We start from the raw sequence: 27,729 nt of genomic DNA on the forward strand, positions 1-27,729 counted from the left end.
CCGCCGTGACCACAGGCCAGCCTCGGCCGGGCGGCTCCGGGCCCCGCGCTGCTCCCGCGCTGCGCGCTCGTGACCCCGCCGCAAGCCACCGGCCAGCCCGGCGTTGGGGCCCCAGTTCACGGCGAGGAAGCGGAGGGGAAGACGGGCGCCGTAGGCTGCTGTCCCCGCCCTGGTAACTCAGAGCAGCGGCTTAGCGGCAGGGGCGACGGCCGTCGGAGGGCCTGCCCTGGGCAAGCAGGTGACACAGGGTCGCACTACATCCCTGTAACCTACCCCCCCTCCCCCCCCCCCCCCCCGTTTGCAAAGGAAGACCGGGTCTCAGGGAAGCGAAGTTACTTGGCCACGGAGACGCAGCTGGTCAAGTGGCAGAGCTGGCATTGGAACCACGACTGTGGGAACAAACTCAGCGCTGGTCACTGCTGACCATTCCTGAAGGGGCCTCTCACCTGGAATTTGACATCCCCTCGCCTGGTCCTTGCCTCTAAACTGCGTAGGGCACTTAGGGTCTGTGACCACAGGGTGATGCTTCTGAGGCTCCAGCAGAAAAGCGGCTGCTTGCCCCAGGGGCATTCAGCTGTGCCGAGGAAGAACCAGACCGAAAGCAGGGCTCAGACTCGGCCAGGTACCGCGTGCTGTTTTGAGCCTGTTTCCTATCTCTGAACTCAGGTGAAGGAGCCCAGAAAAGCCACTTCTTGTAGATGGCCTTCTCTTGTAGATTTCAGGCTGCCCCCCCCCTGCCAGAAGACACCTGTCTTCCTTTCCCACCAGGTGCCTGGCGGTCTTGCCCTCTCCCCTCCATCTGCCTGCCCTGCCCCGCACAAACTCTGGAGTCCGGAGCACCTCTGAGGGGTGGGCACTGTGCCCACTAGGCCCCAGCCCACTCTGGGAAACGTCGCCTCCTGTGCCATGCAGACCCCTGGCCCCAGGCCCAGCCTAGAGAGCCCCTGAAACCAGTCAGAAACCTGGATCATGAGAATCTGATGAGGCAGATAGGGTAGGGACCACACAAGGTCACACGGCAACCAAGAGGCTGAGGCCATTGTCTTCCCTGGAAGGAACTAGATGTGGGGTTTCTGGCCTCCCCATTCCTGAAGCTGGCTGTGAGGCCTAGCAGTATTGCCCAGCTTCTGGCTGCTGGGACATAAATTAAAGACCAACCCCCAGGTCGGGGACTGGCCCTAGGGCTGACTCCTCTGTACATGGAGATCTTCCTCCTCTCACCATGGCCTTGACCTGTGAGGCTTCTTTCCTTGCCGAGGCTGTAAGACAGTGAGATCTTCTTCCTAGGTGAGAGGAGTGTGTCAAAAACTCTTGAATGTGGAAGAGGAAGTGTGGTGAGTGAGGGAGGCTAGGGCATGCAAGAAAGGCCCTGAACATTATTGGTAGTAGTGGCCAACTGCCGGGCACCCAGCTGGCCAGGCACAGAAAGACCTGGAACTCAGATTCAGGCCTCTGGCCCCTGCTGCAGGGCTCTCCCTGCACCGTCTGGTCCACACAATGAAGATCTCTCTCAGGCCTGGGGGATTTTCTGTGTGATAGACACATGTGCCCTCTGTGGACTATAACAATTGTTGTTGTTGTTGTTGTTTTAAGTAAATGATTTTTTTTTTAGAGCAATTTTAGGTTCAGTTAAATTGAGAGGAACATAGAGATTTCCCATCCTCCCTGGCCCCACCCATGCGCAGCCTCCTTCAACAGATTGGTACCTTTGTTGTAGAGCCTGGACCTACACCGACACATCATTATCACCCAGAGTCCCTAGTTTATTTGAAGGTTCACTCTAGGTGGTGTACATTCTGTGGATTTGGATAAATGTACAAGACGTGTATGTACCATTGTAGTAGCATACAGAGTAGTTTCACTGCCCTAAAAATCCTCTGTGCCCAGCCTTTTCTTTTCTTTTTCTTTTTCTAACTATTTCTGTATTTACAGAATGCAAATGACTTCACTTGGGTTTCTGCCAACTTTACAATCCTGCATGGAGTTCTCTTCTTTATGATGCCCTCCCATTCCTGGGATCACCAATGCTGAGGACACAGGCTGTGTTTCCTTCTGTGCATCTTATGTCTGTGTAAACATAACCACTGTGAGATGATGAGGGCTGAGCACATGAGTGGTCCCAGGAGCCAGTTCCAGAAGCCAGCGTTGACTGCATCACCTCGTGTGTGCCTGACCTCACTGTACAATTTCATCCTTACAGCCGCCCTCACGATCGGTATCTCCAATTCACGGATGAGAACACTGAGGCTCACAGGTCCCAAGGGCAGTAAGTGCCAGAGCTGGGATTTGACTGAGCTTATATCTCTGCACTTTGAAAAGCAGACAGCATCTTGGTCTGTGAGAATTCCTCTCTTGCATCTGGGGGACGGAGATGCTGAGCCAGCATGGAAAGAGCCTGAAGATACAAGTTTGCCTCACGACTGAGCCCCTAAATGTGAAGTGTGAGGCCTCAGCAGCCTAATATGTGGCCCCTTCTTTTCTTTGGCATGGTTTTTAGAAGACTCAGGAGCCTGAGCTGGGGAAGGAAGGGAGGGTGAGCCCAGCTCATGTCCACAGGACACATGTCAGCAGAAAATACACACCTAGTCAGAGGAATGCACTTTCACATTCTACACACACATATGCACATGAACCCTCATGATGTTCAAAGCTGTCTCCTCACCATTATCCCATTTAGGACTCCAATCAGGGCTGCCTCCTATGGTTGCTCATGCCGTGCACTGCACAATTGTAAGAGCCGCCAGTCACATGGACTGTGATGTGAGCAGCACCCCCTGGAGTAGCCTAACACAGTGGCCCTGTTCACAGTAACCTGGGAGGGAGCCAAGGAGACTTGGCCCATTTTGTAGCTAGTAGAAACTGAAGCTCAGAGACAGCCAGTGACTTATCCATGGGTCAAAGAATGAGTCAGTGGTTGGAACAAATTCTATGTCATCCTTTGTCTCCCTCCCCCAGGCATTTCACAAAGAATTCCTCTTTCTTTCTAAAACTTTGATTTACTTTCAAAAACAAATCATTTTGAACTTCTATCTATTTTTGAAGAGGAGCCATACTCATGTGATACAGAATTGTAAGGGTACGAAAGGATATAAAGAGAAAGCTGTTCCCCATCCACCCCGACCCCCAAACAGCCCCTGCTGCTGTCCTGTGCCCCCTTCCAGAGACAGTCTGTACACCTGTCACACCAGAGGGCGCGTACAGTGCCTGCACACCTTGCTGTTTTCACATTACGTGTCCTGCAGTGTATCAGAACATTTCAGGCTATGGGATTCTTCGTTTTACCCGTGAACAAAATTCCATCAAGTGGAGGCCTTAATTGCTGCCTAAGCAGGACCCACTGGTGTTCATTCACATAGGGCGTTTCCAATCTCTCCTGCAAGCAAAGGATTGCCAGATACTCCCCCTCCTCGAGCACAGAGTATCATTTCGTAAATCTGAAAACACACCTCAAGGATACATTCTTCATTTCTTTAAAATCAAAATGTTTCATTTTTGAAACAAACATAAAACACCATGAAAGGGCATATCAGAAAATATAAGAGGAGATCCATATCGCTCACCCCTACTTCCTAGAAGTGACCAATAATTCATATTATTTCATGTCTTGCACCTGTGGCTTAATATATATGATTGGTTGCAAAACCAGCCACAACACTTCACACCTCTTTGGGTGCACTGTCCCTTGTGACTTTGTAGCTCGTCCCACTAAGAGTCAGAGTCTGTTTCTCCCTACATTAAATCTGAGCTTGGCCCTATTCCTGGCTTTGGCCATTAGAATGTGGAAGTGATGGTGTGCCAGTTCCAGGCCTAGGTCTCAAGAAGCTTTACATGCTTCTGCTAACTCTTTTGGAACCTTGCTGCCCCATGGGAATAAACCATGGCTAGCCTGCTGGAAGATGAGAGATACATGGAACAGGGGAGACTCATCCCAGTTGCCCCAGTCAAAGTTCCAGAGAGCAGCTCCTTGAAATCTAATCTGATGTCCCAACTCCAACCCTTACCCCCTACCCCATGCCAGCTTCCCCAGCAAAATCAGAGCCCTCCATCCAACCAGAGGCAGAGTATAGCGACCTAGGTATCTCTACAGAGGTGGGAGGTGGGGGGTGGGCAAGGCTTGGAGGAAGCCATATGCATGCTCATTTTGTATGCCAGAGAGCAGAGGTCTTTCCAAATGTGTCTTTGGGAGAAAAATTGTAAAATGGTCACCAAAGACTGTCCCTCTTACCTCCTGCCTGTTCTAGTTGGTCTTTCATTCACTCAACACACTTTTGTTGAGCACCCACTACATACCAGGTCTAGGTGTCAGGGATATAGCCATGAGCAACACTGACATTCTCTGCAAGTTACATGCTAAATGGATGAGACAGACGATATGCATTTAAGCTCATGATTATATGTCAGTAAGTAATAAGTGTTCAGAAAGAAATAAAGCAGGGTAAAGAGACAGCAGTGATGGGATAGCCAAGGAATGCCCATCAGGGAAGGGATGTGTGAACAGACACTGGAACAATAACAAGGAGTGAGCCCGGCAGACATTCTAGGCCAAGGGTGTAACAGCGTGTGCAAAGGCCTGGAGGTCCCTTTGTTCCTAAGATCCTGAGCTCAAGGTTGGAGTGAGTGTGCAGAAATGCTGGAGGAACAGCCAGGAGGCAGGTGTGGCTGGAGCAGAGTTAGCATGGGGTGTGGGGAGTGGGGAACAAGGATAGAGGTGTCTCCTGTCACTCCACTCCCTCTTCCAATCCTCAACACCCCCCCTCCCACCATCTGCAAACTGACCTCTCCATCCTTTTTCCTCTTGTCCAAGGCTGATCCCTCCCCCCAAGCTCTGGATCCCATTTAGCCCTTTATGCCTCCTCAGATGCCTCCTGCCTCCCTCCAGCCTGAGATTCTTAGCACACATCATTCCCTCTCCCTCCAAGTCCTCCCCACCCCTTTTCGCCTAGCTGTGCATCTTTTCAGGTCCAGGCAGGCCTCACATTTCCTGAAGGCTTCTCTGGTGCCCCAGGCTGGGTTGGAGGCCCTGTGGGCTCCCTCACTTGCCTGAGCTTCCACCCTGTGGATCTGACTCACTGGCAAGGTCATGAGCTCCCAGGGCCTAGCAAATGTCTGATTCCCCTTTGCATCCCCAGGCCTGAGCTCTGGGTTTGGCCAGGTATGCAGATGTCATTCCTATGGCTTCAGGCTAAGACATCTGGCTCCCCAGATGTGTCTTCTGCACCATCTCCCCTGCTTGTCCCTGTAGCCTGGGACAGTTGAGTCTCCGCCACCAAGACCTATTTGCTGCTCACTAAGCCGATCTGGTGTTTCCTGTCCACCCCCACCATAATAAGCCACTCCCATTCCTGTCTCCTTAGCCCAAATCTCCTCCATCAAAACCAGCTGGAGCCTGTTTTGATTGGAGCAGCACAAAGCACACGAGAAACAGCTAGACAGGTACGTTGTATGATGTCTGCCTGGCCCTCAGCTTCCTCACCCATTGGCTGGGGATGCAGTGGTACCCAAAGCATAGGGCAGGGGTGGGGAGTGGATGGTGTGTGCTTACCCTGTCTCTTCCCCTTGGCCCTGGAATCCCTGAGGTGCTAGAGTTATCTCTGTAACCCCCCTCAGTGTCCAGAATATAACAGCTTCTCAGCAAATATATACGAAATATATAAAGATGCCATACTTTATGGTTTCCATTGCACAAACATTATTGTGTTCTGTCCTCGCAGCAATTCTTACCAGCATCCCGTCATTTCATATGAGCACACTGTGGCTCCTGAGCCAGGAAGACGGAGTCAGGAGGGCCTTGGCCATCAGCTTTGGCAAGACTCCTACCAGACATTCAGAGAGGTTGTGGGATCCGCCCAAGGCCAGCCCTTGAATCCTGATCCTTAGATTCCAGATCCTAAGCTCAAAACCCTTGCACATTCTTAAGTCCTCCCTATGACACTCTGAAGTGAGCAATGATATCACGCCCATTTTATAGCCCAGAAAACTGAGGCCCAGCTTGTGAATGACAGAGGCAGAACTTGACCCCAAGTCTGGGGACTATCTCTGTGTTCCTCACACATCTCCATACGTAAGCCGATTGATAATAAGGAGAGATGTTTTCTTTCCCTCTCTTTTGGCCTTTTTCCTATTTTTGAGGATTTAGGGTAGCAGCTGTCCTGGAAAAAACAGGACATGCAGTGCCCAGCCAGGCACCGGCTGGCTGGAGGTGGGAGGCAGGAGCTGTGAATTAATTGGTCAGCCCCTTTGAGTTGGGAGCAAGCCTCTGAGTGCATCTCCATTGTTTTGCGGCTTAGAGACCTGGGGAGGTGGAGTGCCTCACCTCCCAGCGGCCACACGTTGACCTTGGAGCTGGGGTGTAACTTCAGGCACTGTTGACGAATGGAAAGTAGCTGGAGTCCTGGGGCGGGGATACTGCCCTGTTTGTGTTTTGTCATCTGTCTTTGGTGTCCCAGGCTTTAGGGCTGGGTTAGGACTGTAAAAGCAGGGATGGTCTTAACGTTTGGTTATTTCTTGGCATGAAGAGGTAGGATGTGGGCATCCTGCAGCATTTAGCTGACATCCATATCCAATGGTAAAATCATGTCTCCTGCCTGGGACTGCTACACGGACATGCAATTAGTACCTGGCAACACACACACGCACACACACAAGGGTCTGCGGAGCCCCAAAGCTGAGGAAATCCTGCAGGTTTTGAAGCATTTAGTCAACACCTACTGTATACCAGGCACGCACTGACCACAACACTGGCTAGGGGTGCTGCGGATGACCTTGGTGCACCCTTAGCCTCCTGAAGCCTTGGTTGCCTCAGCTGGAAGGAGGAGATAATGATAATACTGGCCTCATGATCCTGTAGACAATGAGGGGGATAAACACCACAGCCTCGAGAGGGTCCATCCCAGCTGCCAAAGTGCTGGTCAGGAACTGAAGCACAAACGGCTCTGTGAAAATTAAATAATTTGGCTCCTCCAAATCTTAGGAGATTTTTTTTTTATCAATTTCATGTCATGGACTGGATGGAATTGGAACTAAAATCCACATGACTTTTGAATGAAATACACATGGGAAAGAGAGAAGAAGAAAACTCATGCTGACTACTCATAATAGCCAAGATAGGGAAACAGCCTAGGTGTCCAGCATCGATAAATGAATGGATAAAGAAGATGTGGTGTTCACGTACAACGGAATAGTATTCAGCCATGAGGAAGAAGGCAAGCCTGCCATTTGCTGTGGCTTGGATGAAACTTGAGAGCATGATGCTAAGCGAGGTAACTCAGAGAAAAACAAATACTATATGGTCTCACCTGTAGGCGGAATCTGAAAAAGTCAAACTCAGAGAAACGGAGTAGAGTCGTGGTCGCCAGGCATCAGGAGTGTGGAAAATGGGGAGCTCTTGGTCAAAGGTACAAACTTCCAGTCCTAAGATGAATAAGTTCTGGGGATCTAATGTACAGCATGCTGTTAATGCTGTTATAGCTAATGATACTGTATTGCATGCTTAAATATTCTCATCCCTGAGCACCTTAAACTTACACAATGTGTAATTGTGTGTCACGTGCCAATTTTATCTTAACCTGGAGGATAAAAGTGAAGGGAAAAAAGGGACGCATGCTGAAATATGTAGTAAACCATCAAGGAAATGATAAGCCAAGATCGAAAGAGTAAACAAAATATTTCCTCCTAGGGACACCTGGGTGGATCAGCCGTTGAGCGCCTGCCTTTGGCTCAGATCTTGATCCTGGGATCCAGGATCGAGTCCCGCTTTGAACTCCCTGCATGAAGCCTCCTTCTCCCTCTGCCAGTGTCTCTGCCTCTCTCTCTCTCTCTTTCTCTGTGTGTGTGTGTGTGTCTCATGAGTAAATATTTAGTTTTTTTAAAATTTTTATTTATTTATGATAGTCACAGAGAGAGAGAGAGAGCGAGAGAGAGAGAAGAGAGAGGCAGAGACACAGGCAGAGGGAGAAGCAGGCTCCATGCACCGGGAGCGCAATGTGGGATTCGATCCCGGGTCTCCAGGATCGCGCCCTGGGCCAAAGGCAGGCGCTAAACCACTGCGCCACCCAGGGATCCCTGTCTCATGAATAAATAAAATCTTAAAAAAATATATTTCCTCCTCGCTGGGACTTGCCCTTTGACTTTCTTAAAGGTATCTTTTGATGTTGTTAATTTCAATCAAGTACAACATCTGTATTTCTTCTTTCCCAGGTAGGGCGCCTTGTCTTCTGTTGAAATCCTTGCCTCCCGAAGGCCATAAAGACTGCCTTGAATGCTCTACACTGCAGTCTATCATCCACCTTGGATCATGTCTATGCATGGAACATCAAGTCAAGGTTTGCGATTTTCCATATGATGTCCAGTCATTCCAGCATGATGTGTTGAAAGTCATTCCTTTCCCCCACTGAACTGCTGTGGTGCTTTGGAATATGGAACACTGCATAGCAACAAACACAAGAAGCTGCTGCCTCCTATGACAGCATGGGTAAAGTCTGTAGATTTTACGGTAAACGAGAGAAGCCAGACACAAAGGAATGTGCAGCACGATTCCATTTATAGGATGTTCCAAAGAGGCCTCTGCAGTGACAGGGTGATAGTGGATGCCTTGGGGTGGGGTGTCACCTGGGAGGGGGCACAAGGGATCCTTCTGGGGTGTGGAAGTGTTCTTTATCTCCACCTTGGGTGGTGCTCCACAGGTGTCTGCAAATGAAAACAAAAATCGATGAGCTGTACCATTAGGAACATTCTTTTAAATTAGTGTGCAAACAGCCACTGTTTGTATGCTATATGCTGATTAAAAAAAAAAAGTTCTTAGAGCACCCAGGAGGAAAAGATGCATTCAGGCAGCGGGTGTTCACTGTGGAAGCTGTGAAGAGACTTTTCAGAGCTGGAGAAATAAAAAGAGAAGCAGCCCCTGGAAGCTGGCCTGACTTCTAGCTGTTTATGTCCCCCCATGGGACATAAACAGGCTCACAAAACACCAACCTCACCCGAGGTCCCTCTGGGACAGTGAGAGGGTGAGACACAGCAAGGCCACTTCACAATTGTTTCTCAGCATGGACAAAACGAGGTCCCCATGCTACCCACAAAACCCCAAGCTCCCTCTCTCATTGAGCCTCTTATTAAGCTAAAATAAATATGTCTCTACCAATTATCACCTATCAGCATTATCATCGTTTTGGTCTCCCACTCTGTAGATGACACTGATTGAGGATCCTCGGTCGCACAATTGCTTCTGCTTTCTGGCAGCATCCAATCTGGTGAGCCCCTCCTACCTGTGTTCCTTCCCTAAATCACCCAGCTGAAGCCCAAATCCTATAATGAGTTCTTTTCAGCACTCTCTACAGAGAACTCAGAATCCCCATGAGCAGCAAGGCCACACTATTTAACTACTGGTGGCTCCAGGTGATCTGGCTGCAGGGCATCTATTGGACATTTGCCCAAAGTCCTGCAGAATAATCAGGTGTTTGCCATGCAGAGAAGGGAAAAGTGATCCAAGTAAAAGGCATAGATGAGCTAACACTTTTGCAGGAGGTGGAGGGACCCTGTTTGTGGATAGTGCTGGGGTGGGGGACATACAGTGGAGGTGGGTTGGGGCCAGAGCATGGGTGTTGAATGCTAAGCTATAGAATGATGCTGAGACCAGGGTGAAGGGCACAAGACCTGACCCTGGAAGAGTGAGCACCTCCTTCAGCTTTGCACCCGAGGCACCTCACTCCCCTCACACTAATTCCAACCCTACTGGAGTTTCTGGAATTGCCTCTAATTCAGAGCCAGCCCCAGCCTTGACTCAGTCTAGGGGGGACACCAGTCCCCATCAGTCTGGGGACACCCTAGACTCAGGCCAAGACTCAGGCCATGGGGACACCAGTGGGCAGAGCTGTCCCCAGTGCCATCTGTATGGCCAACCCTTTCTCCTGCTAACTATAGTAACTGTTTCTAGGCTTCAACTTGTGCCACACTCAGCTACCCCAGCTCCTGGCATGAGACTCAGTGTGGATTCATGGGCAAGGGGCCACCGACCTCCCACCCCTGATTGCCAACCCCCCAGGGCTTTTTGGCCTCTGTCCACTGCCCTCCATCCCTCCTGTAGACCCCTGCCTGTCAAAGACCTGGCCTCTCTCGTCAGCCCAGGACTCAATTTGGGTCCTCTCTGACCCCTGTGTCCTTTGGTGCTTGGCCACACCTGCCTGGCTCTCTTCGATCCCTGGGGCCTCTATGTGGCTGACTCCTGACTGGTAAGCTTTGAATGCTGGAGGTCAGGTAGGCTCTGTTCTCAGCCTTACATTTTCCTTGAGTGACCTTACCTCCTCTGCTGGTTCCTATGACCCTAAGACCCCCAGATCTCTTTCCCAGTCTCCAGACCACTGAATCCTACCACAAGATAGATGCTTTCATTTGGGGCCCCAGAGTTCCAAACACCCATCTCAGGCTGGGTTCTCTGTGTCAGAGACTCATGCTCCAGGGATGTGATAGGAACAACTCCTGGGAGAATCTGATGAGGGCACAGAGGAAGCAGGATCTGGAAGGGGAGAGGATGCTGAGTGAGGACCCCACAGATGGCAGCTCCATCCTGGTTCCCCAGTTACTCTGGAGGCTAAGTCACACTGCAAGCCTGCCACTCCTGGAGGCAAGGTGTTTGGGCTTGCATACTCCTGTGCCCATGATCAAGGGTGGGCTTACCCACCCATTCCCAGCCACAGCAGCATCCAGAAGGAGCCTGCCTAGGAAGAGATGCAGGAGCAGGATGGGCCAGGATGCAAATACCATCCAAACAGGTAGAGGGTACAAAAACATGGGAAGAGACTACACCCATCATCCCCTCCAATTGCTCCCCCGTCAAGATTTGTCACCTCCACAAGTAGTAAACTCTGGGGCCCAGGCCCAAAAGCAGAAACCACCAGTCCAGGTGGTTCAAGTGGCCCAGTCCAGGTCAGTTCAAGCATCTGGGCCAGCTCTCCCTCTGTTACTTGTGCTGGGAGGTGGCACAGGGAAGCCCAACCAGGCCTTGACCCAGGAACCCCTGGTCTATTAGGAGTCCCTGATACCAAGAAATGACAGAGGAAAAGAGATGTCATTATTCCTCTACCATTCCTCCACGAGGAAGTGGGACTTGGGCTGGGGCGTGAGGACAGGCTGCTTAGACTTGGGGCAGGGAGACAGGTCTGGGGTGAGAAAGATGTCACAGAATGAGGAGGCATTGATCTAGAGGTGAAAGGGATGATTCAGGCAGGAGATGGGGGGCAGGATGCAGCCTGGTTTACATGGGAAACAACACTGGTTTCACCAAGAATTCCCACAACTTTATCTGCATGCCACCTGCACGGTTTTCGACCTAATGATTTTCTATAAAGAACTCTCATTTAAAAGAAAAAAAACTTGAATGAGTTTCTTTCAAAAGGACATTTCATATTACTACCTCAAGTAGAAAGTGAATATCACTTGCCTAGAAAAAGAGAGAGGGGATTGTCCAGAAGGCCGTTGGACACATGGGTCTGGAGCCTGAGGGTGGGGGATCTGGACAGGAGGTGCACATTTGGGGTGACCAGCATGTGGACTCTGTGCCCCAGGGCACCCCCAACAAGCTGGGGAGTGTGGGAAGGTGTGGGAAGCCGAGGGGGTAGGGCCGCCAAGGAGGGGGTCTGCTCGCTGGGAGCCCGGAGCACCTGGAGAAAAACATACAGCCCACTGGGGATTATGGAAGCTCAAATACCAGATCCCTCCTTTAGGAACACAGCCTCAGCATTTTGCTATAAAATGCTTTTCCTACCTCTCCCATAAATGTAAAATGTTCTTTGAAAAAAAAAAGTATTTTTTTTTTTTTTTTAACGAGAACAACAAATGATTGATATTCTTCCAAGGGATTAAAAAACTAAAAACCAGCTTTTACTTGATGCAGCCGTCGATACCTTCAACACATCCCTTTCCAAAAATAACAATAACAAAACAAAATGCAAACAGGGCATGTTGGACACCAGAGTAGGAAAGTTTCCAGAAAAATTAAAAAAATATATATTTGTCTAAGGTTTTAACAACCAAACTGACAACCCCCTGCCCTTGGCTTCCACGCTGTAATCAGAGCTGAACAATGGAGTGAAGACAAGCCTGTTTTCCCCGGGGTGCGGCCCATGTCAGCAGATGCATCAGTGGGGAGCTTTGTGCTCTCCAGCTGATGTGCAAAGCAGCTCTGCTAGCTGGTTTCCTGGTTTGAGTTTGGGGCATCTGTGCCGCCCCCCTCAGCAGCCGGCTCCCTCTTCCAGGACACTGGGCCCTTCCCTGCACGGTCTGCTGGTTCCCTACCTCTGAGCCTTAGCAGTTACTGTTTCTCTCCATCCGGTACATTCTTAATGCCACTCCTCCTCAATCTCTGCATGTTCAAATTCTCACCATCTCCTAACACCAAGGCGAGCACAGCATCCAACAGACCTGCCACAACCCTGGTTTATACCACGTGATTATTAACAGTGTCTCCTTTCACTTTCAAAAACTAGGGATCCTGGTTCATAGGACAGATTCTATAATCACCTGACAGGAGGCCCAACTCAAATGCGTCCTCTAGGAAGCCACCCCTGATTTCCAGAGCCATGTCTTCTTTATCCTGAATTTGCACAGCCCCGAGTCCTCTTCCTGAATACATCATACACACTGTAATGGGCACTCTCCTCTGCATGCAGGCCTTTCTCCTCTACTAGGCAGATACAGTCTCTTCATTAAAAACATTTATAGACATAGTATTGTGGGTTAGACTGCATCCCCCCAAAAAGATATATGCCCATTCTCACCCCTGGTACCTATGACTGTGACCTTATTTGGAAATAGTTTTTGTAGAATGACCCAGGTTAAGATGAGGTCATTTGGGTGGGCCCCAATACAGTATGACTATGTCCTTGTAAAAAAGAGAAATTTGAACACAGAGACACGGAGAGAACTCTACCGTGTGACCAGAGTGACACGTCCGCAAGCCAGGGATGCCAACAGCTGCCAGCAAACACCAAAAGCTGGAAGGGGCAAGGAAGAATCCTCCCCTGGAGCTGTCAGAGGAAGCAGGACCCGACCCTTCTGACACTCAGCTCTGGGACCTCTAGCTTCCTGACCTATGAGACAGTAAGTTTCTGTTCTTTTTTTTTTTTTTTTAATTTTTTTAAAGACTTTATTTATTCATAGAGACAGAGAGAGAGAGAGAGAGAGAGAGAGAGAAAGAGACACAGGCAGAGGTAGAAGCAGGCTCCACGCAGAGAGCCTGACATAGGACTCATCCAGGGTCTCCAGGATCACATCCTGGGCCGCAGGCGGCGCTAAACCGCTGCGCCACTGGGGCTGCCCGTAAGTGTCTGTTCTTAAAAGCCACTCTGTTTTGGGTACTTTGTTACAGCAGCCTTAAGAAATGGAGAAAGACAGTAACTACTCTTTTAAATGACTGCTTCATTGGCATACAATAAATATATAAATAAATACTATAAGATTCACCCCCTCCCTTTTTTTTTTTTAAGATTTTGTTTATTTATTCATGAGAGACACAGAGAGAGTACCGTCTACACCTTGCTCCTTTGGCTCTGCCTATCCTGGACATTTCATGCAGTTTGTGGCATTTTGTGACTGGCTTCTTTCACTGGGCATGTTTTCAGGGTACATCCATGTTGTAGCATGTAACAGTAGTTTACTCCTTTTTATGACTAAATAGTATTCCATTGTGTGCCTAGACCACATTTTATTTACCACTTCATCAGTTGATGGACGTTTGGGTTGTTTCCACATTCTGGCTCTTATGAATAAGGCTGCTGTGACTATCCGTGTACAAGTTTTTGCATGGACATGAATTTTTTATTCTCTTGGATAGAGATACTTAGAAAAGATTTATTTACCTATGAGAGAGAGAGAGAGAGAGAGAGAGAGAGTTCAAGCACAGGGAAGGGCAGAGGGCAAGAGAAACTTTAACAGACTCCACAGTGAGTGCAGAGCCCGCCTCCGGGCTCAATCCCATGACCCTGAGCCAAAACCAAGAATGGGTTGCTCTACTGACTATGCCACTCAGGGGCCCTGGTTGGGAGACTTATGGAAAGGTAATGCCTGCACATTAAGGCAGAAAGAAAGAAAAGAAAGAAGAAAAAGAAGAAAAAGAAAGAAAGAAGAAAGAAGAAAGAGAAGAAAGAAAGAAAGAAAGAAAGAAAGAAAGAAAGAAAGAAAGAAAGAAAGAAAGAAAGAAAAAGAAAAAGAGAAAAATGTACAATTAAAAGCTAGATTCTTTCTCTCCTCAGGTAGAGTTTTGCTCCCGAGAGACCACCTATTCGTTTCATTCCTGTCCTTCCAGAAATGTAATCTGCCCACACACACTCAGATAAGTGAATATCCATTTTCTCCAACAAGAATACCAGCTTGCAAGTGTTGTGTCCCTTGGTCTTCTAACACAGCAACATCTCTGGCTCCTTCTGCATCGGTGCATAGGGCCACACTGCCTTCTTTCAGTGACTGCCTTGCTCAATTGTTTGAATGTGCCTTCCATTTTCAAGTTACTTGACAGACATTTAGGCCGCTCCTAAATTTTTGTCACTGCAAATTCACTGCCCTGAACATGCTTGTGTACCCGTGCAAACATCCCTCAGAGACGAACTAGAAGGCCCAGGGGTGGACTTGCTGGGACACAGAATGTGAAGCTGCCTGGTTTTGAGTAAGGAGACAGCCCTGAGTTTCTTGATATCATGGCTGAATCCTACTCACCTTAGTGCCCCAGAAAGACCTGTGCATAGCACAGACAGGTGCCTGGTGGGGAGATGGGTGGAGCTTGCCCTCCTCTATTTCATCTCTTGAATTTGTGTGTTTTGAGCCTCACAAGGCTGGGGGCGCGGCTCTACGCGCGCTGCCCCTGACCTGCTGATTCACCAGCCTGTTAGTGACCTCATGGAGATGTTACAGCCCAGGTATGGAAACTAGATCCTTTGCCAGCACCTTTCCATAAATGTTAAGAGCCAAGCTCAATTATTCTCTTAACAAATAGTAATTGTCAACTTTAAAACTAGCCAGATTAACAAAAATAACCTTTCTGAATTATGGACTCGGTATGATGGTATGAAAGTCTTTTTTTTTTTTTCTTTCATCTTGCTGACGCAAAAACAGGCTTTGAAAACAAACTTCATTGACTTTGCACTCGTTTTCCAACTGGACAAAGATTTTCTGGCCAATCAATTTTATTGTACAGTGTGCCTTAACAAGTTTGAGAATCAGGTGAGGGCAACTCTATCCCAGCCCTGACACCAAATTAGACGGGTGACCTTGAGCATGTTTGTTATCTTCACTAGGTAGCAGTTTGCTTAACAGCAAAGGGAGGGGTGAGATAAGATTGAGAGCCCAAGATCTTCAGCTTCTAGATGAAACTAATCTCTGTTCGTGATGGTGCCTACGTGCCTGTTGGTAGACAGGAGTTCTCTCTTCTGGTCTGAAACTCTAACCTCCAGCAAGGAGTGAATGTCAGATTTACCGTCTACACCTTGCTCAAGCTTGAAGTGCAAAGGGTTAATGTCACATTTCACCATCTAGACAGCCCTTTCAGGACCCCATTTGCCTAGATAAACTCAGAACCAATATTATTAGCCTGTGCAGGTACCTTTGGCAAAAGTTTCCGGGTGGAGATGGGGATCTGGGAGTGGCCTGGGGATTACAGATGAATTAGCATTTCTTTCCCTGGCTCATTACCGGTAGATAAAGGCGCCTCCTGCAGCTCCCAGCAGGTTGGGAGCAGGAAGTTGGGTGGTTTAGGCAGCAGGAATCTGGCTTCACAAAGGCCCCTGAAAGCCATTGTTCCAGGGCTTAACCGGGCCCTTCTGTTGGCAGCTCCCTCAGGTCTCGACTGGAGCCAAGGTCTTCACCCAGACACTGATAAACAACACAGTCGGTGCCAGAATAAGCTTCATACACTCCCCTGCCAGCCAGTCACTCCCCTGCTCAAGAACCCTCAATTACTCCCTGTTGCCCACCCACTCTCTTGCTTGGCACTCCGAGCTGACCACAGTCCAGACCAATTACCTGGCTAATCCTAATGCCCACTGCTTCTCAGTGCTTTATTTTAACCAATGTCTGTCCAGCATCTAGTCTGAGCCAGCCACCGTGCCATGTGCTATGTGAGTATCATTTTGTTTCATCTTGATGAACATTCTTAAAGAAGTTCTCATCCCCATTGCGTAGATGATGAAACTGAGCCCAGGGCAGCTCAAACAGCCTGCCTAGTGCCTCATAGCCAGGAAGGCAATGCATCCCCAGTTGAGATCTCCCTTGCTGCCTGAGATTGGGGCCAGGTACCGATAACCACTGTGAGCAAGGCAGAAATGGAAGGATGCTGATGGGGTGACGCTGAGTGACGAGAAAGAGCAAGCAAGGTGACAAGGGGAGCAGAACATTTCAGACAGAACAGCACGGACAAAGGCCTTCCCTGGGCCTCTGCTGCTTATCTGTCAAAATGTGCATGTGTGTTTGTTTGGAAGGTTTTACTTTCCGGTTTTCTAGTATACTTGCACCCTGAAACACCTGAAATTTCTCTGAATCTCCCCCTAAAATCAGGGAGTGAGTGGTGGGTGCCTCTTTAAATGTTGTGCCCTCGGTGCTTTGCTTGTCTCACCCCTAGACCTGTCAGGCTGCAGGCTGCAATCACCCTGCAACTTGATTCAGGAAATAAATAAACAAATTGGCTGAGATTGGTGAGCTGGGGGTGGGGAACACTGGAACGGGCTCTTGTGGCAAAAGTCAGTTGGACTTGAGCAAAGGCTGCTCCTTTTAGAGAGGGCATGGTCTCTACTCTGCCTTAATTATAAATCAGGTCGGTCTTAATCATTTTTATCCCGTGCAAGGCCCAGGTAGCAATCTGAGTGTGCAACTCCCAGGCAGCATGTTTCACAAGGCAAGTGAGGACCCATTATTCAATTTTTATGCTACTTAACACATCTTTGGCAACCACGTTACATCTCATTTGCTGATTTTCATTCTTCCTTGCTTTCTTGCTCTATCATCTCCTATTCTTTCCCTGCACCCTCTCTCTTCTCACTCCCCACTCATCTCCCTCTCACCCCTGGCTACTTCTCTATCATGGCATGTCTAAATCTATTTTGACATAAGAAGTCTACCAGGGATCAGGAGGGGCTTCAGTGAGATGGTAGCCCTTGAGCAGAGCTTTGGGGGGTAAACGTGAGTCTGTCAAGGAGAAGGAAGGAAGGAGCAAAAGACTTGCCTGCTTAAATACAAGGGCTGGATTCATACAGTTTGAGTTTGAATCCTGGCTTCTCTGCTCTCAAGCTCTGTGATCCGTGCGAAATTATATCACATCATCAACCTCAGTTACTTCATCAGTATGATGGGAATTTCTCTAGCACCTACTAGTGGGCAGGGCTCAGCCTTCAATGAGAAAATTTCTTGGTACAGTCCTGGTGCCTGGTTTACAGAAGGCACTCGATAGATATTTGTTGAATGAATGAACAGAAATTCCAGGCAGAAGGGACGGCATGAAGAAAGGTCTGGAGATGAGACCTAGCACAGCATGTCTGGGAAAACATCTCCCTGCCAGAATCGGTGGCAGAGCCTGGTCTTACTGGCTCCTGAGAGCCAAATGTGCACATCTCTTTCCAATTCTGCATTCAGTGATGTCACCCCGGTAGCTTGGAATCCACGACCGTGGAAGACTTTGCACTGTGGAAATTGGCAAACACTGTAGGTCAGAGCTTTCCTTCCCCCTCTGCTGAGCCAGTTTACCAGTACACCACCCCCTGTAAGCTGGGAAGACAGGCTAGGGTTAGATTTCAAGGGGCCTTGGATTTCAAGGGCCTGGTGACGTTCTGTCCACTTTGTTTGTTGTAGGACTTCAGAGAAACAGTTTGACCTTACTTGACCCAAGAAACATGTGTTTTTCAAAACCAAAGAAGCCCAAAGTTTGAGTTCCTAAAAAAAAATCCCAAACATATAACCATTTTATATTCACATAACTCTCAAAAAAAATCCTCAGTTTAATTTTTTTTTAAAAAAATGTATTTCTACTGATTAGCAAAATGTGAATTAGAAAATCACTTAATTCCCAAGCTGAAAAATCAGATTTTTAACTGGGAGAAATGGGTATGAGAGGCCCATTGTGAGAGGGTGGCAACAGCCAGGCCATATAGGATTTTGTGGGAAAGGATGTTGACTTTGATCCTGATAGCAGTGGGAAATCATTGGAAGGTTTGAAGCAAATTAATGATATGATCAGATTCTGGTCTTAGAAAAGATCCTTGTTGCCCCTCTGTGGAGAGCCTGAAGGGGGCCAACATGGATTCAAGGACACAAAGCAAGAGATGATGGGTGTGGACAAGCATTTTTCTGGAGAGACTAGACCACTATTCACCTTACTTCCTTTTTATCCAGAACACTCGGCTGGACTACATTCCCAGCTTCCTCTGAAGTTACAAGGGGTCGTGTGATTCAGTTCTAGCCAATAGAATGTGTTGGAGGAAATGATGTAAGCCCGGCCATAAGCATTGTCCAGGTTTTTTCTCTTGCCCTCACACCTTATGCCAAGGATCCAATGGAGGACTCCAAGGCCTAGGGATAGCAGAGTCACAAGCTGGAAGGAGCCTGGGTCGATGAATGGCTGTGTGGAGCAGAGCCCCACCATCTCCCTGCATTGGACTGTGCTGAGAGGAACAAAGCTTCCTTGTGTTGAACTATGACACCTAAGGCTGCTTATTATGGCAGCTGACCTGACCTACTAGGAGGGATGGAAGCAGAGACAAATGTACACACCTGACAGCTTCTTGGGGTAAAATTGTGGGACTTGTGATTGGTGGAAATGGAATGAGGGAAGAAAAGGCATTGCAGGCCACATTTCTTGCTAAATGGAGGTGTCTTTAACTAAGAGAACACTGTGGGGAGACCATGAGGTGCATCTGAGACACCAGAGTGGATATATCAAGAGACTCTTCTTTTGGCCTCGGCAAGCCAAAGCAGTCTGGTAGCTCCTCTGGGAGCACATCATGGTGACAGGGGCCACCTGTCATCACTCATGTGGGGAGACACAGGGAACCTCTGTCTGTCTATGAAACCATCATGCTGCCTTTGGCCAAAGCCTACCCATGAGGTTAGTGGAAATACTAACAACCTCTTCTCACCCCAGCATACACCCCACCATGTCCATACTGGACTCTTAGCTACAGCGAAGCTAATGTTGGGACATAATTTATTCTTTTTCTTTCCTTTCAATAAATGTTTCCTGAGTACCTACTATAATAATAATGTTAAAACTATCATTCATTGAGCATTTAGTAGGTTCCAGATCTTATGCCAAGTGCTTTACTATATGACTTTGTTTAATCTTCAATCAACAAAGATGAGAATTATTAGTGGTCCTGTTTGACAGTTGGGAACATTGAGGTTCAGAGAAATCACAGATTTGATTTGAAATCATCAAATTCCAGAGACCATGATTGCTAGCATGGGGCCATCCTTGCCCCGGACACTGAGATTGATGCAATCTCCCAGAGCTGAGTGCCGCCCCATCTCCCGGGTTCTCCTAGCAATGGCCCCTTCAGTCCCTCACCGTTCTTGTTCCTCTCAATTGGGCAGTGACTGCTTTCTGCCACCCAACACATTGACATGTCCTGGATCCCTCTTCCTTTGTCTTCAGGAAGCTTATGCCCAGGACACCATATTTCATTTCTCTCCCCCAGGGGGACTGTCATTGTGCCAGGTCATGGGGCCTAGATTACTGATCCAGCCACTGTTGGCATCATAACAAGATCATGTCACCCAAATTATGGCCCCTGATGAACACAGATTCCCAGTCCCTGTTCTCAGGAGGGGGCCACGGGCCTAGGATCTAGAGCAGTTCCTGAGCTAGTTTAGAAACCCATTTGAACCAGCTTAGCTCAAAAGTAGGACTTAAGGCATCACAGAATCCAAGGGCAAGTTGAACCGAAACCTAGCATCAGGCATCCAGATGCCACTACAACACTCTCTGCATCTCTCATTTGCTTCTTGAGGACTGTCACAGGGCAAAAGTGGGCGGTTGCCCACCTAGCATCCCTTCTCATTTTAAAGAGCCTTGATTTGAGGGCACCTGGGTGGCTCAGTCAGTTAAGCATCCGACTCTTGATTTCAGCTCAGGTCATGATCTCAGAGTCATGAAACCGAGCTCCACGTCTGGCTCCACGCTGAGCATGGAACCTGCTTGGGATTCTCTCTCTTTCCTCTCTTCTCCCTGCTCACATACACTCTCTCTCTAAAAAATAAAATAAAATAAACTTCTTTAAGAAAAACAAAAGTAAAAAATAAAAGATCCCTAATTTTGCTCAGCAATGTACTCAGCTAAATATTTTTTCCCAGCTTCCTTTATGGTAGCCATGAAGCCATGAGATATAGTTTTGGTCAATGAGATGTAAACAGATATCTGCTGTGGGTTCTGTAAAGGTTTGGGGTTTTTTGGGTTTTTTGTTTGTTGGTTTGTTTTACAAAAGGCATCAAACACAGTTGGCCTAGCCCTTCTCCCCTTCATCCTTCCATGAATGCTGATATGATGGCTCCATCCTGTTCCACAGGAGCAACTGTTTTATAGCCATGAGGGAAAAGCAATAAAATCACAAAATTCTTGCTCTGACATCACTGAGTGACTGGACCAATGCTCATGATCACCTCCTTCTAGATTTCTTATCATATAAGAGAAAAATAATTTTATTTATTAAGACATTGATGGCCAGATTCATTCTGACTTGCTAGCTAGGGATCCCTGGGGTTTAGCCCCTGCCTTTGGCCCAGGGCGCGATCCTGGAGACCCGGGATCGAATCCCACGTTGGGCTCCCGGTGCATGGAGCCTGCTTTTCCCTCTGCCTATGTCTCTGCCTCTGTGTGTGTGTGTGTGTGTGTGTGTGTGTGTGTGTGACTATCATGAATAAATAAAAATTAAAAAAAAAAAACTGACTTGCTAGCTAAAGCTGTCCTGATGGAGACAATTGCTGTCACTACCACTGTGGCTTCATAAATGGAAACATAATTGCCCCTGGCCCCTGAGTTTCACATTTTACAGTCTGAACTCAAACTTCTGAGTCCCAAGTTTGAAAAAACATTCCTAGATGAGGACTCATTGGCCCAGTTTAGATTGCTTCTGCCTGGGCCAATCACCAGTGGCCATGGCCAAGGGGGGCAGGCTGTGACTGGTCCAGTTGGTGCCAACCCCTAGACCAATCAGCCGCAGCCACTACAGAAGTGGGAGGGGTTCCATTTGAACATGACACTAAGAAAGGCTCTGGGCAGCTTAACCTAGCAGTGTCTGTTCTGGTCACCCAGCCAAGGGGACTGACTGGGTCATCCCCACTTGCCCTTCCAGCTCTCATCTATTCCACCATGTTTCTTCTTATGCATTGCTGTGTGTCCTGCATGGTGCTGGGCCAGGGCAGCATGGAAACCAGGTCCACTGTCTGGCCCGCTGCCACAGCTAGACCCCAACGGCTGCCTGTTTTTATGCAGTCTTTGGATTCAGTTTATGGGGTTCAGACATGGGCTCTGCTTCTCACTGGCCGATGACAACCAGTTTCCTCATCTGTGACAGGTAGGGACACCCTGCTAACCCGAGTCCTCTCCTGGCTTCAATGGACTTCAGAGTCAGCAGACCGGATTCTGTTCCCCAGCCTGCCCTGTCCTGAATATGTGACCTCAGGACAGCCGCCTTGCTTCTCTGTGTGTGATCTCCTTGTCTGGAGACTGAGGCCATAATCCTCACCTCCCGGGTTGTTAGGGTAAGAAGACTCATGAGACAACTCTGGTCACACAGGAGGTGCTCAGTAAATCCTAAAAATAAAAATTTAATGGCCCCATGGGAATGTATGAGGAGTCATAGGCAGAGTTTCCTGCGACCAGTTGCCCAGGAGGACATTGGGCCCTGGGTGGGAGCCAACTCCCCCTCCCCCCCCAGCCAGGGGATGCTGCTGGAGCGGTCAGACAGGACAAGCACAAGGGCTCCGACCCTGCCTCAGGCCCACTGAAGCTCATGGGACTGGTTGGCAGATGTGGGTCAGTGGTGCATGCCAGTCCTCGGGGTGAGGGCAGCAAAAGCTGTTCCTGTCCATCTGAGGGCTGGCAGCCACCAGGGCCACATCCACATGGGAGAGAGAAACCAAGGACAGGACTTGGGTCCTTTGGTGACAGCTGCTGGCCGCAGAAGACAGGCTGACCTTCTCTTTGTCCCCCAGGAGCTGGGCGGCCTAGGGGGGTGGACGGTGTCTCCCATCCAGGCCTTCAGGCAACCTTCCCCACACACTTTGAAGTGCCTCCCCAACAGCAGGCTGGGGGCTACGTGGAGACCAAAGCTTCCCGTCCATGCCAGGGGCCCACCACCACCTCCCTGGACTGGGTGCTAGGCTGGGGCCGCTGAGAAGGGTTCGCTCTGCCCTCGGGATACTCACTGACTGACGGGGACTAGACACCACGGGTTGAATTGGAACGGCTTTCCTCATCAAGGATCTGCTGCGTGTAGCACATTCGGGAAATGCCGTCATTTCTCACCATGACCCTAGAAAAGAGGAACTGTCATTATCCCCATTTTGCAGAGAAGGAAACTGAGGCTGATAAAGATGAGCTAGCTTGCCCAGGGTCACACTTGTCAGGGAGTGGAAACCGGGATTCCAGACTAAGCCTGTCCAACCCTAAAGAGTGTTCTCTTTCTTCTGTGTGACAGTATCTGGGAAGCAGGCAAAGAGTCAAAATGGCATCATGGGGTGGGTCATGGGAAGCAGGTTGGGCATCAGAGAACTGTCCCTTGTGGTCCCCAAATCCCTGCAGCCTGGTGTAGCTGCCTGCTTGAACAGGTGCACCTTTCTTCTTCTCCTCAGCTAAGTTTTCAGCCACCTCCTGACCTCCATTTAAATGCTGCCTCCTCTGGGAAGCCCTCCCTTGATTTCCCCTAGGTTGTGGCTCCTTTTCTCAGCTCCCACAGACCCCCGTGCCAGGACCCATCTGTCTGCCTCAGGAGGATCTAAACTCCAGAGGGCAAGACTATTTCTGCCAAATCCCCCCACAACATCTTCAGGGTGTAGCAGGATGCTTGGCACATAGTAGGCCTTCAATGAATATACATGAAATAAATGACTTTGACCAATAAGAGTGCAGACCCTTGTTGGGGGGGAATGTGGGGGGACTCGGGAGGGAAAGAGACTGCATCCCTGGACAAAGGGGAACAGAACAGAACAGACCTCGGGAATCCCAGGGGGCCCCAGGGACCGCCACTCAGAACTCTGTCCCTCCACCCAGGGTGAGATGTGTCCCCAGAGCCCAGCCCATTGAATTTTTTCCTGCCGACTCACTCTGTGATTCATTCTCAGCCCCTGGCACGCCTGGGTCTACCCAGAAGCCACAGGCCCCGGTGCTAAGTTTAGTGACTGCAAAATGTCCCCGTGAAATTCCAGGCAGAGCCAGGGGGCTGGTGGCACATTCCACAGGCTTCCTCGGGCCCTTCTGCACAGCTCTGGGTCCTGAAGGGGTGTGTTTCCAGTGAACAGCCTGGAAGGGCTGAGTCCTCCTCTCAGGGCCTTGACCAGAGGCCACAGAGCTCAAGGACAAAGATGTTGTTTAACGTCAGAAGAGTTTGGTGTGGAGAGATGGGAGCCTGGGGAGCTTTTCCATGACATATGGCAAGGGAGAGAGGCTTGTTGAGATTCAGGGCAAGCCCCTCTCCCTGTGAATCCTATTGGCGTCTTGCACAGTCCATGCTTTCTTGCGGAGGGCTGGGGTCTGCCCCCCTGTGCTACTTAAGAGGTAGAAGCATCCCAGCTCTACTCTTTGGACCTCAGACCCACCTGTCTCCTGGTCTCTCCCTGCTATGCAGCCCCCTCCACATTTTTCTTGTCTGTCCTGCCCCTCTCCCAGAGATGGACAAAAGACCCCCAAATAGGATTGGATAGAGGAGAGGGTATGAGACAGATGGGAGAAGGACCTTTGTCGAGTCTCCACGGTTTCCTCCTGTCCTCTGTACACAGTAATAACTATATGAAAACCATGAAGGCAGTGAAGGGGGTCTTAAGTTACCTTAAATTATTGACCCGGATTGAGCTTGTGGCCCACTAAGACCATCAGAACTTGCTCACATGAACATGTTACCTGGGAAGGTGTCCCCCCGTCTGCATTTGGGCAACTGGTTTCTATCAACTCCTCCTCCACTTGGGTCTTTCCAAATAGAAGAAACCACATCTGCATCACCGTAACTCAGAAGCTCCAGTCTTATGGCTAGACTGTCAGACCAATGAGGCAGGAAGAAACTGTCAGATCACTGCGTTCTCCCAAGCACCAAGCACAATAATGCTCTCTGAGGCCCTGATGTAGAGGCCCTTTTCTTTTTTTTTTTTTTTTTTTTTTTTTTAGAGGCCCTTTTCTAAATGTGAAATATATATACATCCATATCTACAAAAGAGAATCATAGCAGTTTAAAGAATAATAATTTTAAAATAATAAACGAAGGCATTAAGTCAACCCAATGGGGAAAGAAAAATACTTTTAACAAATGGAAAAAATAGGATATAGAGGGAAAAGATCTCTTTATACACAAAAGTCAATTTTCACAGGGAGCATGAAGAAACTTGGGGGGGATACATCTAAGGCCTCGATGATAGTGATGGTTTCATGGGTGTATTCTTACTCCCAAACTTGTAGAGTTGTTTACATTAAATATTTATAGCTTTTTTCGTCTTGAAAACAAATCAATCTGGGATCCCTGGGTGGCTCAGTGGCTGAGCACCTGCCTTTGGCTCAGGTCATGATCCCAGAGTCCTGGGATCAAGTCTCGCATCAGGGTCCCCGTGAGGAGCCTCCTTCTCTCTCTGCCTGTGTCTCTGCCTCTCTCTCTGTGTCCCTCATGAATAAATAAATAAAATCTTTAAAAAAAAAACACACACACAATTTGAAATGGATCATACACTTAAATGTAAAAAGCAGAACCAAAATTCCAGAGGACACATAACAAATATCTTTGCTCCACTAGGGAGGCAAAGCTCTAACCTAAAACAAAAAATTTAAAAAATTGGATCTCATCCAAATTCAAATTTTCTGCTCATTAAAAGACACCATTAACAAAACTAATAGGCAAGACAAAGACTGGGAAAAAATTGTCAGTGTGTGTAAATGCATATAGGCGTGTGTGTGTGTGACCCGACAAAGGACTTATTCCCAGAACATATAAATAACTATGAATCAAAAGTAATCAAATGCATAATCCAACTATAAAAAAAAACAGCAGAAGACTTGCCCATATACTACAAAAGGAGCTATACAAATAGCCAGTAAGGGAAATGGTGCTCTATACCAAGAATCTACAAAATATCAGAGTTCAAGTTAAAACTAGATACCAGGGATCCCTGGGTGGCTCAGAGGTTGAGCGTATGCCTTTAGCTCAGGTCGTGATCCCGGGATCAAGTCTTGCATTGGGCTCCCCGCAGGGAGCCTGCTTCTCCCTCTATGTGTGTATCTGCCTCTCTCTCTTTGTGTCTCTCATGAATAAATAAATAAAATGGTTTTTAAAAAATTAAAACAAGATACCATTGTAATGCCCACCAGAATAGCTAAATGTCTATAAAGCTTACAACTGAGTATTGTGCTCTGCACACGGAGCAATTGGAGCTTTCCTGCTCTGCTCTGGGATGGCCAGGTACTTTGGGAAACAGCTGGGAAGTTTCCTATAAAGTCGGGCAGGGGGAATCCCTGGGTGGCGCAGCGGTTTGGCGCCTGCCTTTGGCCCAGGGCGCGATCCTGGAGACCCGGGATCGAATCCCACGTCGGGCTCCCGGTGCATGGAGCCTGCTTCTCCCTCTGCCTGTGTCTCTGCCTCTCTCTCTCTCTCTCTCTCTCTCTCTCTCTCTCTCTCTGTGACTATCATTAAAAAAATAAATAAATAAATAAAGTCGGGCAGGTAAGGAGCTTTTCAAGTTACCTTAAGGAAGCACACATCCACGACTGATGACTCAATCGTTCTCCTCCTAGCTATTTACCCAGAGAAATGGAAACATGCACTTGCACAGACACTTGTGTGATAATGTTCGTAGCAGCTTTGTTCGTGTCAATAAAGACCGAAGCAAGCCAGAGTCTATCACCAGAGAAGTGGATAAATAAACTGTGGAACACCCACACAATGGAATACTACTGAGCAACAAAAACACACTAACAACTGATAATGTGGATGAATCTCCAACATCGTGTGCTGAGGGGAAAGAGCCAGGCCCAAAAGAGTGCATCTTGCACAAATCCATGTATGTAGGGCAGCCCTGGTGGCTCAGTGGTTTAGTGCTGCTCCAGGGTGTGATCCTGGAGACCTGGGATCAAGTCCCATGTCGGGCTCCATGCATGGAGCCTGCTTCTCCCTCTGCCTGTGTCTCTGCCTCTCTCCGTGTGTCTCTCATGAATAAATAAAATCTAAAAAAAAAAAAAAAAATCCATGTATGTGAAACCCTAGGATAAGCAAAGCTAACCTGCGGTGAACAGTATCAGGGCAGCAGTTGTCTCCAGGCAGCAAGGGGTGACTGCAAAGGGGTACAAGGAAGTTTCCGTGGATGCCGGAAACTTTCCATATCTTGCTCAAGTGATAGTCATGACAGTGGATACAAGTGTGAAAATGCATTGAGATGAGCACTTAAGATGTGTGCTATTTATTCTCTCCTGATTATATTTGCCTTCAGCAAAATATGTCTTTAAAAAAAAACCACCAGTCATTTCTTTCTTTTTTAAAAGAGAAAGGCAGGAGAGGGAGATAAGGGGAGAGAGAATCTCAAGCAGACTCCCTGCTTAACACAGAGCAGGACTTAATGCAGGTTCAATCTCACGACCCTGAGATCATGACCTGAGCTGAAATCAAGAGTTGTACACTCAGCAGACTAAGCCACCCAGGTGCTCCAAAATACGTCTTTTAAAATTAAAAAAATTTTGAAATAACTCATATCATCAATAATAATTTTAAATAATAATAATAATGTAGCAAACTGTGCATTTCCACTACCCAGCTTAAGAAATATAGCATCATCACCCTCTTAGAATCTTTACATTTTCCTCCCTCCCTCAGAGGTGAGCACCAGCTGGAATTCTGTATTCACATTCTGTGTTCTGTGTTCAGATTATTCCTTTCCTTTTCCTCTTAATTGTAACATGTCTGCCCAGTTCCTTTGCTTATTGTTTAGTGTGTCTGCTTAGGGACGCCATACAAATGGAATTGTTCTGTCTATATTTTTCTGACACTTGCTCTTTTCACTCACATTGTGTCTCTGACATTCATTCCCATTGTATGAAGTTATAGCTCATTTATTACCGTTGCTGTATAATATTCCAGTGTAGAGATACAATACAATTGGTTTATCATTCTTCTGTTGATGGACACTGGGTTACTTCTAGCTTCGGGCAAATAGTACTTGTGGGTGTCTTCTGGTACACATGAGCACAGGTTCCTTTAGGGTATAAACCCAGGGCAGGAGTTGCTGGGTTATGGCAAATGCATGTCTTCAGTTTATAAAATGATTCCAACTTCACTAGAAATTACTGGATAGTTTCCAAAGTGACACAACACAACACAACTCTTTGTGAGTTACACTGTCACCACAAAGTATAAAAATTCCAGTTGCTCCACATCCTCACCAAACCTTGGATTATAGGACTTTTAAATATTTGGAGACAAGAATAGGAATCACAAGCTCAGGTGCCTAGAATAACCAGCGACTGGCCTGGGGGCACAGCATGGAAGGTGGAGATTACAGCAAACTGGAACACATGCATCC

The 27,729-nt window shown here is 48.1% G+C and overlaps 2 long non-coding RNA genes across 5 annotated transcripts in view; one reads left to right on the forward strand and one right to left on the reverse strand.

Moving 5' to 3' along the window:
• Positions 1-9,497, forward strand: LOC140609772 (uncharacterized). Of its 4 annotated transcripts, none has more exons than XR_012011501.1 (4): positions 1-238; positions 1,933-7,394; positions 8,197-8,321; positions 9,183-9,497. It is a non-coding gene; the product is annotated as an uncharacterized lncRNA (long non-coding RNA). The 4 variants fall into 4 exon arrangements; XR_012011502.1 differs by lacking the exon at positions 9,183-9,497 and having other exon boundaries at positions 4-238; positions 1,933-5,433; positions 5,712-7,394; positions 8,197-9,136; XR_012011500.1 differs by lacking the exon at positions 9,183-9,497 and having other exon boundaries at positions 2-238; positions 8,197-9,136.
• LOC140609773 (uncharacterized) overlaps positions 7,918-27,729 on the reverse strand; it is a 25,516-nt gene continuing 5,704 nt past the window's right edge. Inside the window, exons 3-4 of the long non-coding RNA XR_012011504.1 lie at positions 22,390-22,496; positions 7,918-8,685 (exon numbers count right to left, since the gene is read on the reverse strand). This is a non-coding gene — a long non-coding RNA (uncharacterized lncRNA). The remainder of the gene's footprint in view (positions 8,686-22,389; positions 22,497-27,729) is intronic.

Source organism: Canis lupus, chromosome 19, assembly GCF_048164855.1.
Source record: "Canis lupus baileyi chromosome 19, mCanLup2.hap1, whole genome shotgun sequence".
Classification (NCBI taxonomy): Eukaryota; Metazoa; Chordata; class Mammalia; order Carnivora; family Canidae; genus Canis; species Canis lupus.